This window comes from Mobula birostris, chromosome 11, assembly GCF_030028105.1.
Source record: "Mobula birostris isolate sMobBir1 chromosome 11, sMobBir1.hap1, whole genome shotgun sequence".
In the NCBI taxonomy this organism is placed as follows: domain Eukaryota; kingdom Metazoa; phylum Chordata; class Chondrichthyes; order Myliobatiformes; family Myliobatidae; genus Mobula; species Mobula birostris.
Window position 1 is genome coordinate 85,435,484 of NC_092380.1, and position 18,601 is coordinate 85,454,084.

The window sequence follows — 18,601 nt, forward strand, 5'->3', positions numbered from 1 at the left end:
AGCAGTGGTCAAGTCCGTGGGTATATTGAAGGTGGAAGTTGATTGTTTCCTGATCAGTCAGGGCATCAAAGGATACGGCGAGAAGGCAGGTGTATGGGGTTGAGTGGGATCCAGGATCAGCCAAGATGGAATGGCAGAGCAGACTCGATGGACTGAATGGCCTAATTCTGCTTCTATGTCTTATGGAATTGCTGAAAATATAAAATACTACTTTTAAATATATCTGGAAACATTTGCATTATAATATGATATATGACGTTAGAATATTTGGGACCAATTAGATTACTAAGCAGCTATTATAACTTGAAAGTGCCAATAAAATCTCAATCAAAATTTCCACTGCAGAATCAAGGAATACTGTAGCTGAAAATCTTTGCTTTATTGTGAAGTCAGGGCTGTGGAGTCTTGCTGAATCATTGACAGCAACTTCAGCATTACTATTCAGAAATACTGACGATGTTTTCCGTTTCACAGAGAATTGTAGTGAATACAAAATAAGAATTACTGGATTGCTTTCAGATAATTAAAATTTTCCTCACCTCTTATGTTGGAAAACTTGTACTTTCTAAATTTATACTAGAGTTATCAATCAGGATTCAAATCCATTAAGAATTAAACTGGATCTTATATCAATGCTACAAAATCAAGCTCAGATGCTTTTGATCCCTTTCCTTCAATGCAGAGTATTAACAGCAAATTGGAAGTGATTAGCTGGAGACTGATGGTCTTGTTGCGACTGTGCATGCTCATGTTCTACCTCATGGAATTTTATTATTAGATTTTATTCAGGTCTAATGCACTCTGACAGTAAAAATAGTACTCTACTCCACAAGTAGACTAAAGTCTGTTTAGAAGTCTTACATTTAATCACCAAGAATCCAATCTTTCATTGCCTCATTTCAAGTGAAGAGATCTGCAGTTGGATGAAAGGAGCTCCTTTGAATCATGGCAAAAAACAAGTGGCATTGCAATGGGTTATTAGCTCATGTTATCTGATGCAGGCTACAGATGAAAAGAGTGTTCAAAGTAGATTTATTATCAAAGTACATATATGTCACTATATACAAACCTGGGATTCATTTTCTTGTGGGTATACTCAATAAATGTATAATAGAGTGGAAGAACGCACCAACTTGAATGTTCAACCAGTGCACAAAAGACATAAACTGTGCAAATACAAGAAATAATAATAATGATTAGAAGTAAATAAGCAATAACTATTTTGTACTTGCTGCGTGGCTGATTTGCAAAATTTCAGTGATCAGTCAGGAATGACCACTCAATAGATTACCTTATAACATCAGTTTTGTGAGTTCTTCAGATTTGTTTAACCATCTTGCTGTGATTAAATGCAGATACATCTCCAGCTGGAAAGGAGCATTGGGATTAGAACCAGTGGTTTAAGGTAATTCCTGAGCTCTTTGCTTCAGAAAAGGCAAACACAGGTGAGAACAGTCACCTGTAGTTTCCAGTGTTGCATTTGTTAGGTGAAATGAACAAGACAAGAGAGTTCCTCTAATCTGGCAGACCAAGGAACTGTCCAAGCAGATACTAATGTGGCAGTAGGAGAGAGTAGTTCAGGGCTCTGTAAAAGAGAAGCCTGTCCAAGGAAAGCTCAATAACCTAACAATGGTGGTCTAAAATTGAGAATGGATCTTCCGATAATATTCTTTAGCACTGGATCACTACGCCTATGTTTGACTCAGCACATCACACACTAACAATTTCTGTCAGTCCTCCAAATGCCCTGCTCAGTCTCACATACTTATTGCTTCTCTGGGCTCCAAAACCATATCCCAAAGCTTGCAAGCATTGCCAGTTCTTCAATCAATACAGGCAACGCACCAGAATACATTGCACAACACTGACCAATGTAGCATTGGGTACATTCCAGACTAACTGCAGAATTAGACAGCAAGATGTCTGGCCAATGCAGCTTTTCTCTGCAGTCAAATATGCTGCTATAAGTGCAGTTAGAAGCATCTTGCACCACATGTGTTCATTCTGCCTGCTTCTCAGTGATGAAGCAGAAGATGATATACTCCACTCTCCTGGAGTCCAGACTGTCTTGATCTTCATCATAATATTAAAAAACAAATTGCAGTTGCAAATTGTTCCAGACTGGAAAAAGACAGATGCATAACAATTGAAGCCCACCAGGAGCGTGAAGTCTATTGACAACATGGTCCTCACCCAGCTCAGAGGCTGCAGGGTGTAGCTCATCTTTGCCCAGATTGTCCTACTGAGGTATAATCTCCAAAGACCTTTCTCCTCACTGGGCAACATACGGGAGACAGCTTCGTGAACACTTGTGGTTTGCCTCTTAGGGACTTCCTGCTTCTGTCCTCTGATAGATTCTGACTCATTTATTTATCTCCTGTACATTGAAGCATACATTGAAATTTGCATTTACAACTAACATAACCTGTAAGTTGCTAATAAAACAATTAGGTCTGAGTCACGATCTCAACGAGACTGTAGCTCATCACCATCTTGATTGGAATAGTCAAGATGAAAATGCTATCTTAATAGGTCTCCTTGCTGTGCCCACCTTCAAATTCATTTGCCACATAATGCTGCAATCTAAACTGGTTGGGTACAGCAGCACAAAGAGCAATAATCTGCTCAAACATGAAGGCACAAAATCTCCCCTCCTTCAACTCCACGTCAGAAGATGTCAAAAAAGGCACAAAATCTGGAAAGAAGAACTTTCACGTCTAGCACAGGTCAATCAGCAACATCCTAAAGTAATTATCTATCCCTTTGCATTGGACAGGTAGGAGAAGTCTATCCCACTGCCATCCCACATAGCAGGCATATTGGATGCAATGGTAGCCACAGAAGTGAAGCCCCTTTCAACAGTGCAGCTGGTTCTGCATACTTCCAGTTTTCAGGTACATCATCGACATAATTGCTCTTCAATGAACTATGGGGAACCCAAATAGTGGTCACCACAGAGTTGAACTCTGCAGCCATGTTTTTTTTAAGACCATAAGACAGAGGGAATTAGGCCATTCAGCCCATCAAATCTCCTCCAGAGTTCCATCGTGGCTGATTTAGTATCCCTCTCAAACTTATTCTCCTGTCTTTGCCCCATGACCTTTGATGCTCCGACTAATCAAGAACCAATCAAAATCCACTTTAAATATAACCAGTGACTCTGCCTCCACAGCCATCTGTTGCAATGAATTCCACCGATTCAGTACCCTCTGGCTAAAGAAGTTCCTCTTCATCTCTGTTCCAAATGGACGCCCATCTATTGTAAGGCTTTGCCCTCTGGTCCTAGACTTTTCCACTATAGGAAACATCTTCTTCACATACACTCCATCTAGGCATTTTAATATTCAATAGGTTTCAATGAGAACCCCCCCCCCCGCCCCCATTCTTCTGAACTACAGCAAGTACAAGCCCGGAGTCATCAAACAGTGTTCATAAGTTAATCCTTTCATTGCCAGAATCATTGTCCCTGAACTTCCTCTGGATCCTCTCCAATGCCAGCACATCTTTTCTGAATACTCCATATGCAGTCTGACCAATGCTTTATAAAGCCTTGTTTTTCTATTCTAGTCCTCCTGAAATGAACACCAACATTACAATTGTTTTCCTTACCACTGACTCAATTTGCAAGTTGATCTTTAGGGAATCCTGCATGAGGACTCCCAGGTCCCCTTGCACCTCTGATTTTTGAATCTTCTCCTGTTTAGTAAATAGTCTTCACCTTTATTCCTTGTTCCAAAGTGCACGACCATACACTTCCCATAAATTGTGTACTACCATCTATCTTTTACCTTTTGGAAAATGTTCTCAAAAGATTTGAAAGATTGGTCTCATTACCACTAATCCACATTGTTCCATTGCACTTGAAGTATATTTAAAGTGCTAGCAATCTTTATTGCAAGGGGTGATTACGGTTGGTACTTATATCCTGACATTTTAATGTTATATGTTATTTTCTCAAAGTAAATGTTCAGCTGCTAAAGTAGCATAAGACCATAAGACATAGGAGCACAATTAAGCCATTTGGCCCATTGAATCTGCTCTGCCATTCTGTCATGGCTGATTTATTATTCCTCTCAATCCCGTTCTCCTGCCTTCTTCACATAACCCTTGACACTCTCACAAATAAGACCATAAGATAACATCTTTCCACAAAGTTAATATATTTCTAATACTATGTTTTACTAACTCCTAACCTCAGAATTAGTTTATTTTACCCATATTTAGACACTGGGTGCTTTCTTTAACCCCTCCTCTATTATATTAGCAATGTTCTATTCATAACACTAAAGGAATTTTCTACTGTGATTTATTCTGTGATGGCATTTCTACAACAGTTGAGACTTTTCTGGCTAATTATTTTATATTAATGAAAAATTATGAAAATAGATGTTTTAGAGATTACTCAATTATAGTCTGAATTTTTCCTGCCATTAACACTCCAACCTTGACAAAAAAAAGTGGCATAATTTTTTTCAACTTCAAATTGATGAAAATCTACAAAACTCAAATCACATTTACCTCACAGCACTTTCTCAATTACACTGTGCCGTCCATTGGGAATTTTGATCTTTTTTGCCAGAAGTTTGAAATAATTTGGACTAAAACTTTTCTGAAATGGTTAAACTGAACAGCAGCATTTGGAGATGTGCTTTGGAAATCAGATGAGGCAAAACGGACTACTTGAGTTGAAGGAAATTCATTTAACAGACCAGTGATTTTCCACATCCATTACACTTAGGATAACCCTGCTTACTTGAGCTCAGCAGGATTGGTTGGCAGGAATCTTTAACTAGTTCAATTGCCATTGCTGAACTGCGAGCAAGTGAGACTAGGAAGTACCAATATGAAGATAGGGTAGAAAGCACAAGGTCAGATGAGCAAAATGGAACTGGGACACATTTATACAGTCGCGACAGGAAATCTGACTAGTAGAGGAGGAGCATTGCCCACAAACAGGTCAGAATGAGAGAGAAATTAACCAAGATTGCTGTCACCACGGAGTGCAAAGAGTGCTTTGCTGTTTTAAAAAATCTGAATTGCAAGAAGGCAGTGAACATTATTGCTGCTAATTTCATGTCCACCTACTGATTTTAAAGTACTGCAGTTTGATGATTCACACAAGATCTTGCCTCAATAAATTGTTAATCAAGCTGCCTTTAATAAGACTGGAAAAATGCAAGTTGTCTCACACACACACACACACACACACACAGCATTCTGGCATTCACTTCATATAACACAGAGCTTCCATTGTTCGAGACTCGAGATGTGCTATCACATGACTGCATATTCGCACGGTAAAGGAAAGTTCATTGATCATAAGAAGCAAGGGGTTAGCCACGCCGATTCTAAAGATGACTTCCAATAACATAAATAATCCAATGTCACCAACTTGAAATGTTTAACTGTTTTTCTTTCCACAGATGATGCCTGCCACACCAGCATTTTCTATTTTAAATTCAGATTTTCAGCATCCAATTACTTTCCTACACCAAATTCCTCCCTCTTTAGGTATAAGGTTTATGTTTTTCTGTCTATTTTCTCCTAAAAAAGTATGCTGTACCTTTTCTTTAAATGTACCTGAGCTACTTATCCCAACTGTATTAAGTGATAGCAAATTCTATATCCTCTCTCTTGAATTCCCTCCTGAATTCTGTCATGGATTTATTGGCATTGCCCAATAATCAGACACCTGCCAAACTACTTTTAGAAAAACACATAGATAGTCACCCCACAAGACTTTTAAATGAACATGTGATCAATATGCAATCCACTCTGCATTGCTCCCTTGTTTGTGGATTTCAATAGATCATTTATAATCCATCAAGATTCTACGTTGATGTGTCTTCTCTCTTCATTGCTAAATTAGGTAATTTGGCACATCTTAATCATAGGTGCCCACCCTAGATCATCTAGACATAGAAATATTATAAACATGCTGATTATTATTAAAATTCAAGTTTAACATTTTCCTTTATATTAATAAATAAAACCTGTATCCTAAAGAGACTTAAAATTAAGTTATTTTGCTTTAAAAAAAATAGAACTGAACAAAACAGTCTCCATGATGGCAGCCTTTCCTTGGGCTGGTATTGGTATCTATTAAATCTGCTGTTTTTTAAAAAGCTATTGGTGCAGGGCAAATACAATTAATAGAAAGGGTTAAGCTCAGCTACTGAATTTTGGATCTGTGGTTATTGTGCATCATTTCGGGATTCCTTCCTGGTCACAGCCATTGAAATGGCTGAAAGCATTTTCTAATTTGCGCTCTGCAATGGCAGAGCAAGGAAGTCTAGAAATAGGTCATATTTTTTACAGCATTGAAATACTACTTTTAAATTCTGATGAACACATTAACGCCATAAGGGAAAGAATACAAATAGTTAAACTAGATTAAGTCTATGAATTGCAAAATAGTGCTGGAAGCACACGTGCAAAATAACCTAAAGTTAGGTTAATTAGCCTCGAAGCCAACATAAAATGATTTTAATTACACGTCTGAATAGGGCCCTGATAACTAACTTAACAGATAGGAGATAAACCAATCAAATAATAGATAGATTGTAATAAGCCTTTCATTTCCAAATTCTACCAGGAATAATTAAGGAAAATAGTGATTCTTTATGACCTTGTACTTGATATCTGCTTTTGCAGATTTTTGTGAAGTAGTGAATATTCACATTGACATTACGAATTTCGTACATGATCTCAATTTTAAATTTGATAAAGACTGGATTTTAGGAATTGAGATGTTTAAGAATTAAATATTAGGGTAAAAATAATGTCTTTGCAAAATGAATCTAAATAAACTTCAGTACCAATGTATACAATGTTACATTGAAATATCAACTTTTTAGATTCAGTACAATAAAAATGTGCAATAAAATCTAATTACTTTGACTATTTTCTTAATTAGCATACTAAAATATAATATTGAATTGCTGTGGAATCCAAGGAAAGTATGAATACTTCTAATATTTCACTAACATCCAGGCTTATTTTTACATACTTTAATATAGTTACAAATCGCAGTTTAGGACATACACATGCCCACAAAGTGTTAAACCCATGCTCAATCAGAACATTGAGAACTTTAAAAGTTGGAGATAAAATATTTCTAAATGTGCGGCTAATACTATTGGCGTTGTTCATTTTCCTGATTTGTCAGCTTAACCGTGGAAACACAAAATAATTATTTCTGGCTGGGACTTTAGACAAAATGGACAGTTTCTCTATGGCTGATGCATTCTCAATCATCCAGAGGACACGAGCATGCCCAGTATTAATGAAGTCCTCTAATGAGAATTTCTTCTCAATGAATCTTCCAGACTGATCTAGCACTGGGATTCGTAAGCAATCGGGAAGAGAACTCACGGTGGTTACTGACATGTAACAGGGAGTATCAATATAATGAGATTATTGTTCAACGATCGCACCGTACTGAGTACAACTATTGTATCTCAACTGACAATAGGCGCGTTAAGAAAAAAATCCACATTCAACATTTTTAATCTAAACATATGAGAAAAAGCTTCGAGCGTGGTGGGAGGGCTTCGGTTGTGTAATGCTATTTTAGAATTCAACCCTTTATCGCAGTTCACCCGTCAATTATGCCTACAAGCACCTTGCAATAATTCATATCACAGGAGGCTCGGGTTGAATTCCCTTCAGTATAAATTCTTGCGCATAGAATTGTGTGAAAATTAGAAATTCCTCATGAAAAGAAGTGTACTCTTATCAACTATTTGTTCTTGACAGGTAAGGCGAAGATTGTGAGTTTTTAATTTAAAATAATTAACGCATATTGAAACGGCACAGCGGATGAAATGACAGGGACTTCACGTTGGCGCCTGTGTGCAGTGACAGCGGTAAGGGAGTTAAAAGCGGGTTCCGCACAGCCGACCGTCTCATTATCTGCAGCTCATTAGGAAACTGCAGCGAACCGGCGGCTTCCCGGAGAGGAAAAAATAAGCCCGGCCATCCGTTACTTCAGCTCTCAACCCCAAACAAAGCACAGCAGCTTGGAAACGGAAATTTAACCGCCTTTTATATGCTTTGCCAACCCCCTTACTACTCGGTGCTGGATGGATAAATTGACTCAACTAAACAAATAAAAGCACGTATATTTAAATGGGAAAAAAACGAACGGAACTCACAGATTAATTTCCCTTGCTCCTGTTTCCACGTCTCTTTTAGTTCCCAAATCTCTCCTCCCCTCTCAGCAGAGAAATGCACATCTGCAATTTCAAATCAATTTCCGGCATGGCATTCCCGTCCGCTCCGCAGAAATATCCAAAAGGCACGTCTCTTCATTCACTCCGTCTTTCCCTGGCCATCGGCCCCTCTCTCCTTCTCCCGTGCAGCGTATTCTCTCTTTAAACAGCGGCATTCATTTCTTCTTCCCAAACTCAAAGAGCCATCACTTCCCAACTAGAATTCCCCTCTCCACTCAAGGAATCGGAATCTTTTAGCGTGTTATCCTGGCTGCCCGTGTCTGAGCGCCAACAAGCCTCTGTTTGTTTTTCTTTAAATATACATACGTTACTCCCAGAACAACTTTCTTTCCTTCTCTACGAGCTGATTATATTTTCCAATCACAAAGCAGTGCGGTAAGGTTTTTTTTTCTTTTTCTCGGTTCCCGTGGCCCTTTAATTCTCCTCCTTTTCTTCGCGCTCTCTTTCATCTCACATCAGAGATAAGATCGGCCGGTGCAATCCTCAATTCCATTTTCTTGTTCCTTTCTCAACCCCTCGGCAGAGCACAGCATCCAAGCCCAGGCGCTGATTTCCTTCGCCCCTCTGCTCTCTCTTTCGGCTGTAGAACAAGCTCCTTCCGAATGTTCTTCCTTGCTTTTCATTCTCCTTATCTTGGCACCATCAGGACACAGAGCGATCCTCCCAAATCTCTTCCTTTCGTTTTATTCCACGCTCTATCCTTCCACTTTACCCTCCTCCCTTTGCGGCTCTTGAGTCACGCTACCATCTCCCAGACCGCCATCTACAAGTTAATCTCTCCTCTGAACATCATCAGTTTGGCTGACACCTTTAAAATGTCAATTAGTTTTCCCGGGGAGGAGGGGAGAAGGGGGAGGGAAGGGGCGGGTTGGAGAAATCCTAGGGAGTTTCAAATGCAAATCTTGCACTCCTTTAAAACCAGAAAGAGTTTCCTGTCAGTTGGATGAAATTCCAGCCCACATGTCCTTTACTTATTGATTAACATCCAGGATGATCTTGGACGCTTCGGTCCACATGCACTTTGCGCGGCTGTCTGCTTTCAACTCTTTAGTTCTTTTCACTTATTCTTTCTCTCTCTCCTGATGGGGAAAAATGCCATTACCCGATTACCTCCCATCATCTTAGCACTGATTGGTCAATTGTATTGGCCCTTGACGTCGGCCAGGGAGCTTTTTGGCGGACGATCATCAAGCCACCACTGCCACCGTGCGGGCAATCTAAGCATATCAAGAACCCAAGCGAGCGCAACATTTATTCAGCAAAAAATATATATTTTATTCGCATTCTCAAGGGGGAGATTCGGAGTTTGGTGAGATTCCTCCGTCTATTTTTAGCGCAGTTTTCGACTACAAAGATCTAGCGCTGCTAACCCTTGCTACTTACTGCCACGGGTACTTCTACGTAAGATAGACGTGCATACAACTTAGACACAGAGTATTGGTGCAATCGTGACATTTGTCAGTGAAGAACGTGACGTAGATGTTAATATTGAGAAGGCACTGGAAGGTCCATTCCTCTCCGAAGTTTTTAAACTTTTCACCTAAAATTTTAAAATGCACGTGATTAAAGAGTAAGTTATTAACAATATTTTAGGTAGAATCAAGCCTGGGGAAATTTCTCAACCTACAATATTAGGTTTGCCTCTCTGCACATATATTGCTGAACCTGCTGAGTATTTACAGTACTTGTCTTTATCATAGATTTCTGCTTCTTGCAGATTTTTTTTTGCTTTTATTAGCAGTAAGCTCTGTGAGGATGTTGGTAATGGAGGGAAAACTGAGATGTGGACAAAGTTAACTCTGGTTTGTAACATTATACAGATATACAATCAGTGGCCATTTTATTAGATACCTCCTGTACCTCATAAAGTGGCCAATGAGTGTATGGTCCTGGTCTTCTGCTGCCCTAGCCCATCCACTTGACATGTTGTGCATTAAGAAATACTCCTCCAAACAACAACTGAGGCCTTTGATCATGTCTATATGCTTTAATGCATCAGGTTGCTGCCATGTGATTGGCTGATGAGGTATTTGCATTAAGGAGCAGGTGTACCTAATAAAATGGCAAATGAGTGTATATCATAGCAACATCAGTCTACCGTACTTTGCCTCCAAAATTAATTGCATCGGCATGAATGCTTATAGCACTATTGATTAGGATGAATTTCTTGGCTAGAGTCTCCAAAATTTATGGTTTTGTTTCCAATTGCTTTGTTAGTGTTCTTTATAAACTTGGTGTTGTGCAGGTTAAAAAATATAACTTTACGTACAATGACCTGGAATTTTGTAGCTTTAATGATGACAGAACTATTAATACCATGTAAAAATGATAAGTTTCTTGTGCCACATTTCAATTAAACACAAATATGATAACATCAGAGACGCTCTGCCACTACACATCTATTGTGCAGATAGAATTAGCTGACAGAAAGAGTTAAGCTTATGTGTATAGTTTTGTTCTCTCATTGCATTATTAAAAACTAATTTTAAAATTATATTTCATCTTCCTTAATTTTGTACTTAGGTTCTGATCTTTTATTTAAAGTATGTTTTTAGTACTGCTTTACCTCCTAGTTTGCTGACTGAAATTCTATACATTGATTGGCTTCATACCCAGCTTGATGACTTCACCATTCCTTGAATGCAATTGCCACCACTAGATTTGAAATACAGTGAAATGGGGAAAGCAATGGTATGTCTTCAAGGATAGCTATCACTGTGATCAGCACTTCCCTGCTACCTGAAAAATATAGGAATGGCTTTGACTTTGTAGTGTGTGATTCTTTTCATGAAATTGTTAATTACCTTAATAGTAAAGGCACATTCATGAAATTCATAAAATGTGAATTAAAGCTTGGGAAATTTTCACTCATATGGTATAGTGGAAGACGATCTAAGTACCTGACCGGATAGGATCTTATCTGAATAGTATTACTGAATGCGTCAAAGCTGATGTCAATGATTTTATCCAGCATTCACTAACATTTTTGTCAGTTTGTAAGATGCCAGCAAAGATCCACGTTATACATATCTGGACATTATAGACAGTAAAGTGACAGTTCCTAATACAGTTTCCAGTAATGGATCTCAGCATCAGGGTAGAATCTGTATGTCTTTATCAAGATATCAATTTATAGCATTTCCATTGCTAGCTTCATTATTGGAGCCAAGTTCAAAGTGAAATGGGGAGTATAATTTTGTTTGTTTATACATTCCACATCCATGGCAACCATTCACTGACAAAAATGGTAGCAAAAGGGGATGAATTAATGTGAAGGTTGTATTGCCTCACCACCCAGGACATGCCCTGTTGTCATTAGGACCATTAGCAAGGAGAGGTAATCGAGCCTGAAGAGACACACTCAATGTTTTATTGCACTCTACTGCCACCACAAAACAACAAATTTCATGTCAGTGACAATCAACCTGATTCTGATTCTGATTAAAGCACAACATTTGGATACTTAAAAGAATGAATAAAATCTGTAATCAATGGCAACAAAAATGAATAGAGCAGAACAGCCATTTAGACCGCAATGTTATGTCAATCTTAATGCCAATTTATACTAAATGTACCCCTCCTGTGCTTCATTTCTTTCTCTCTCTTGCCTTCATATTCATGTGCCTATCTAAAAACTCCACCAAACTGCCTGATTCCACTACCACCTAAGTAACATATTTCGGGCACGTACCACTCTCTGCTTTAAATAAAACTTGCCCCTCGTGTCATCTTTAAACTTCTCCTCTTTAACCTTAAAAGCATATCCTCTGACATTTCTACCCCAGGGTAAAGTTTTTCACTGCCCAGCCTCTTGTAATTAGTAAAAAACAAACACTATCAGATTTCCCCTGAACCTCCAATGCTCTAAGAACAACCCAAGTCTCTCCAATCTTTTATTATAGCTCATGCTCTCTAATACAGGCAGCATCTTGCACAGTCTCCACATCCTTCCTACAATGGGCATTTCAGAACTGCATGCAATATCCCAGATGCAGTGTTACTGAAGTTCTATATAGCTTCAGCATAACTTCCTTACATTTATACTCAATACCCCTACCAATGAAGGCAAGCTTGCCATATGCCTTATTTAACAACTTATCTACTTACATGGTTGCTAAGTGAATTATGGACATGGATCCTAAAATCATTTTGTACTTCAATGTCCCACCTCTTATTTGGCCTCCCTACACTTCACACTTGCCCAAATTAAACTCCATTTGCGTCTCCTTTGCCCAGATCTTATAACTGGTCCATACCTCACAATTTTCTTTCATAGTCCTTTACATCAGGGGTCCCCAACCTTTTTAGCACTGTGGACCGGTTTAATATTGACAACATTCTTGCGGACGGGCTGACCTGTGGGGGGGGGGGGGGTGCGGTGTAGGGTTGCCAACGGACAAGAGTAGCAGTCAAATACGTTGGGTTTACCCCGAGAAAGACTACAATGACCATGAAGCCTTGTGCGAGTACCAGTGCGCATGCGCGTACGTGCTGAATTTTTTCTACAAGTCGTTTTTGGCGATTCTGTTCGGGGGGGGGCTGTTAGTCACGACCAGAATATAGGTGATAAGTGGCTAATACACTCAATTTCGTTTCTGAAAGGGTTTATCTAACGAACTTAATATTAAAAACACAGCGCATATTTTCCTCACATGAATATAGTGATAAGTCAATTATCAGGGGAGGACAGGGGAGCTTGAAGTAAGTGTGGAGCGAGCTTCCAGTAGAAGTGGTAGAGGCAGGTTCGATATTATCATTTAAAGAAAAATTGGACAGGTATATGGGCAGGAAACGAATGGAGGGTTGTGGGCTGAGTGCAGGTCGGTGGGACTAGGTGAGAGTAGCATTCAGCACGGACTAGAAGGGCAGAGATGGCCTGTTTCCATGCTGTAATTGTTATATGGTTATATAAGTCAATAGCATCATAACATTTTACTCTGCTCCGTCTAGCGGAATTAGTCCTTACTCTTAATAATTTCTCTTTTGGCTCCTCCCACTTCCTCCAAACTAAAGGTGTAGCTATGGGCACCCGTATGGGTCCTAGCTATGCCTGCCTTTTTGTTGGGTTTGTGGAACAATCTATGTTCCGTGCCTATTCTGGTATCTGTCCCCCACTTTTCCTTCGCTACATTGACGACTGCATTAGTGCTGCTTCCTGCACGCATGCAGAACTCGTTGACTTTATTAACTTTGCCTCCAACTTTCACCCTGCCCTCAAGTTTACCTGGTCCATTTCTGACACCTCCCTCCCCTTTCTAGATCTTTCTGTCTCTGTCTCTGGAGACAGCTTATCCACTGATGTCTACTATAAGCCTACTGACTCTCACAGCTATCTGGACTATTCCTCTTCTCACCCTGTCTCTTGCAAAAACGCCATCCCCTTCTCACAATTCCTCCGTCTCCGCTGCATCTGCTCTCAGGATGAGGCTTTTCATTCTAGGACGAGGGAGATGTCTTCCTTTCTTAAAGAAAGGGGCTTCCCTTCCTCCACTATCAACTCTGCTCTTAAACGCATCTCCCCCATTTCATGTACATCTGCTCTCACTCCATCCTCCCGCCACCCCACTAGGAATAGGGTTCCCCTGGTCCTCACCCACCACCCCACCAGCCTCCAGGTCCAACATATTATTCTCTGTAACTTCTGCCACCTCCAACGGGATCCCACCACTAAGCACATCTTTCCCTCCCCCCCTCTCTCTGCATTCTGCAGGGATCGCTCCCTACACAACTCCCTTGTCCATTCGTCCCCCCCATCCCTCCCCACTGATCTCCCTCCTGGCACTTATCCGTGTAAGCGGAACAAGTGCTACACATGCCCTTACACTTCCTCCCTTACCACCATTCAGGGCCCCAAACAGTCCTTCCAGGTGAGGCAACACTTCACCTGTGAGTCGACTGGGGTGATATACTGCGTCTGGTGCTCCCGATGTGGCCTTTTATATATTGGCGAGACCCGACGCAGACTGGGAGACCGCTTTGCTGAACATCTACACTCTGTCCGCCAGAGAAAGCAGGATCTCCCAGTGGCCACACATTTTAATTCCACATCCCATTCCCATTCTGACATGTCTATCCACGGCCTCCTCTACTGTAAAGATGAAGCCACACTCAGGTTGGAGGAACAACACCTTATATTCCATCTGGGTAGCCTCCAACCTGATGGCATGAACATCGACTTCTCTAACTTCCGCTAGGCCCCACCTCCCCCTCGTACCCCATCTGTTACTTATTTTTATGCACACATTCCTTCTCTCACTCTCCTTTTTCTCCCTCTGTTCCTCTGAATATACCTCTTGCCCATCCTCTGGGTCTCCCCCACCTTGTCTTTCTTCTCGGACCTCCTGTCCCATGATCCTCTCGTATCCCCTTTTGCCAATCACCTGTCCAGCTCTTGGCTCCATCCCTCCCCCTCCTGTCTTCTCCTATCATTTTGGATCTCCCCCTCCCCCTCCAACTTTCAAATCCCTTACTCACTCTTCCTTCAGTTAGTCCTGACGAAGGGACTCGGCCTGAAACGTCGACTGCACCTCTTCCTAGAGATGCTGCCTGGCCTGCTGCGTTCACCAGCAACTTTGATGTGTGTTGATAACATTTTAAGTAATGTTTGGATATTAAACACACAACACATATTTTCCCCGTATGAATATATAAAATCCTTGCAACACACCAATATCGCTGAATCAGTGGGAGCCCTGGGCTTGTTTCCCTGCAACAACACGGTCCTATCGAGGGGTGATGGGAGACAGCAATACTCGAAGAGGGTTCCTTATGTCCAGTCTATTCCGCAATTTAGTTTTCGTTGCATTCATTGCAGAGATATGTTGGAAATGGAAGCAATGTTTTCAGTGCTTTCGTGGTTATCTCAGGATATTTAGCCTTGACTTTGATCCAGAATGCCGACAGAGATGTTCTGTCAAACATACTTCTCAGCCCGCCGTCACTTGCAAGCTTGAGGAGTTGATCTCCTTCCCGCGCTGACATGGATGATGCGTGGGTCACGACCTCGCATGCGTAATGACCTCGCGTGCATTCAAACTCAACAGTGGGCGTGACAGGGAATGAGGAAAGGTGCAGCTGACTCCTATCGCCAAATCATATCGTTTCCTTGCGGCCTGGTAGCACATGCTTTGCGGCCCGGTGGTTGGGGACCGCTGCTTTACATTGTCCGTAGCTCCACCAACGTTGGTGTCATTCGCAAATTTGTTGATCCACCTATCTACATTTTCATACAAATCATTGATATATATATATATATATATATATATATATATATATATATATATATATATATATAATGAACAACAAAGATCCCAGCACCAATTCTTGTACAACACAATTGATCAAGGACCTCCAGCCAGAATAACAACCTTCCGTCACTTCTCTCTGTCTGCCATGGACAAGCCAGTTCTGAATCCAAACTTGTAATTCACCCTGGATCTCATACATCTTTATAGAGTCATAGGACGCAACAGCAAGAAACAGGCTCTTCGGCCCACCCATTCTGTGCTGAATTATTAATCTGCCTAGTTCCATAATACTGCACCCGGACCATGGCCCTCCCACCAATCTACCTGTCCAAGTTTCTCTTTAACTGTTGAAATCGAATCCACATCGATTACTTCCGCTGATAGCTTGTTCCACATTCTCACTGCCCTCCGAATGAAAAAGTTCCCCCTCATGTTTCAGTTACACATATCACCATTCACCCTTAAACCTTGGTCTCCAGTTCTCATGTGGAAAAACCTCCTTGCATTTACTGTATCTGTACTGTATCTCATAATTTTGTATACAAATTATCTTCTGAATCAATCTTCCATGAGGAAACTTATCAAATGTCTTACTGAAGTCCATGTAGATAATGTCCACTGCCTTAACCTCATCAAACTCCTTTGTCATCTAAGAAACCCATTCACATTTGTAAGATACTGTATGACCTACCCTGCCCAACGTCATATTGACTGTCCCTAAGCAGACTACCTTTACAAATGCACATAAACCCCATCTCTCAGTATCCTCTCCAATAGCTTTCCTATCATTGATGTGAGACCAACTGGCCTATAATTACCTGGATCCTTCCTATTTCCTTTCTTGAAAACTGTTGCTAGGGAGCATACAAAAATCTTTGTCCAGGCCCCAGCAATCTCCTCACTTGCCTCTTTCAGTACTGGAGGATAGATGCCATCAGGTCCTGAGGTTTTAACCACTTCAATATTATTCAGAAGACCCACACTACCTCCTCCTTCATCTCAAAACATCAAAGCATGTTAGGATAGTTTGCCCCACTCTGCCTTGACTATCCTCAAAATCCTTCTCCTCAGTAAATACTGATACAAAAGTATTCATTTAATGCATCAGTCACGTGCTCTGACTCCACGCACAATTTCCCTCCCTTAATGTTGGGTCAATTTACTTTCCCCTCAATTATCCTCTTTTTCTTAATAGAAAGTAAAATACCTATAAAGTACTTACAAGTATAAAATGCCTTGGGATTCTCCTTGATTCTAATTGCCAAGGACATTTCATGGCCTCTTTTGGCCTCCTGAATCCTTTGCTTCAGAATTTTCCTGCTATCTTTATATTCCTCAAGGGAACAGTCTAATTTCAGCTTTCTAAATCTTATATATACTTCCTTTTTATTCCTAAATTTAAGGTCTTGAGTCATCCAAGATTCGTTCACGGTCATCTAAAGTACCTTACTATCTTTGACTTTACTCCTTAACTGGAATAGAGTACTGAACTATGATCAGCTGGTCCCTATCATTGTGGGGGATCTCAACCAAGCCAGCTTGAAGAACTCTCTGAACAACTACCCTAACATATCACTTGTGGAACCAAAGAAGCCAACATATTTGACTACTGTTATACCACCAATGAGAACACTTAACATCTCACACACATATTTTGGCAAGTCCAATCACCTGGCTGTACTTCTACTCCCGGTGCATAGGCAGAGACTAAAATCTGCAGCAGCAATAGTGAGGACCAAGAGGGTATGGTCAAGAGAAATGCATACAGGACAGCATTGAGTCAGTGGATTGGACAATATTCAGGGATTCATATTTGAATCTGAATAAATATATCATATTTGTCATTGACTTAAAGACCTGTACGGATGAGTGTGGACCTTTGAGAACATACCAGACATAGCCAAACCAAAACCAGTGGATGAACCAAAAGATTCACAGTCTGCTGGGGCCTAGATCTGTGGCATTCAAACCCAGTCATCCAGAACTGTCCCAGAAGAACAAATACAACCTACAGATAGCTATTTTAAGAATGAAAAGCAATTCTTATTGAAGTTAGAGATAGGATCAGATACACATCAGCTCTGGCAGGGTTTGCAGGCCATTACTTCCTACAAGGTGAAACCTATTGACTGAGATGCTGCACTCCCAGATGAGCTCAACACTTTTTATGCACGCTTTTGAAGGGAGAATAAAACTACACCCACGTGAATACCTGCAGCATCTGGTGACCACGTGATCTGTCTCAGTGGCTGATATCAGAACATCTTGCAGGAGAGTGAACCCTTGAAAGGAATCAGGCACTGATGGTGTACCAGTAAGCCATTGAAAACCTGTGCCAACTGTCTGGCAGAAGTGTCCAAGGGCATCTTCAATCTCTCACTGCTGTAGTGGGAGCTTCCCATCTGTTTCAAAAGGGTGAAAATCATACCATTTCCCAAGAAGAGCAGGGTGAGATGTCTCAATGACTATTGTCCAGTGACACTCACATCTATTCTGATGACGTGTTTGAGAGTTTGGTCATGGCTAGAATCAGCTCTTTTCAAAAGATGGACCTGAACCCACTGCAATTTGCCAATCAGTACAATAGGTCTACAATAGATGCCATCTCACTGGCTCTCCACTCAGCCTAAGATCACCTGTACAATAGTAATACCTACCTCAGGCAGCTCAGCATACAACACAATCATGCCTTCACTTCTGATCAACAATTTCCAAAACCTGGACCTGGTACCTCCCTCTGCAACTGGATCCTTGATTGACTCACCGGGAGAACACATTCATTGCAATTGGGGAATAACATCTCCCCCCCCGCTGACAATTGACAACTGAGTGTTAAAAGGACTGAACAGATTAGATGTGGCAAAGTTATTTCCCATGGTAGGGGAGTCTAGGACAAGAGGGCAAAACTTCAGGATTGAAGGACGTCCATTTAGTACAGTGATACGAAGAAATTACTTTAGTCAGAGGGTGGTAAATCTGTGGAATTTGTTGGCATGATCGGCTGTGGAGGCCAAGTCACTGGGTGCATTTAAGGAAAAGATAGATAGGTTCTTGATTAGCTAGGGCATCAAAGGGTATGGGAAGAAGGCAGGGGAGTGGGGATGACTGGAAGAATTGAAT

The 18,601-nt window shown here is 40.8% G+C and overlaps 1 protein-coding gene across 3 annotated transcripts in view; it reads right to left on the reverse strand.

Annotated features, from left to right (window-relative positions):
- LOC140205545 (leucine-rich repeat-containing protein 4C-like) overlaps window positions 1-18,601 on the reverse strand; it is a 219,269-nt gene that overhangs the window by 101,090 nt on the left and 99,578 nt on the right. Inside the window, exon 1 of one of the 3 annotated variants that reach the window (XM_072273162.1) lies at window positions 8,157-9,152. The exons of the other annotated variants lie outside the window; for them this stretch is intronic. The gene's annotated coding sequence lies outside the window, so the exon portion shown is untranslated. Of the gene's footprint in view, window positions 1-8,156; window positions 9,153-18,601 lie in introns of those variants that run through there. 3 annotated transcript variants of the gene reach the window in all.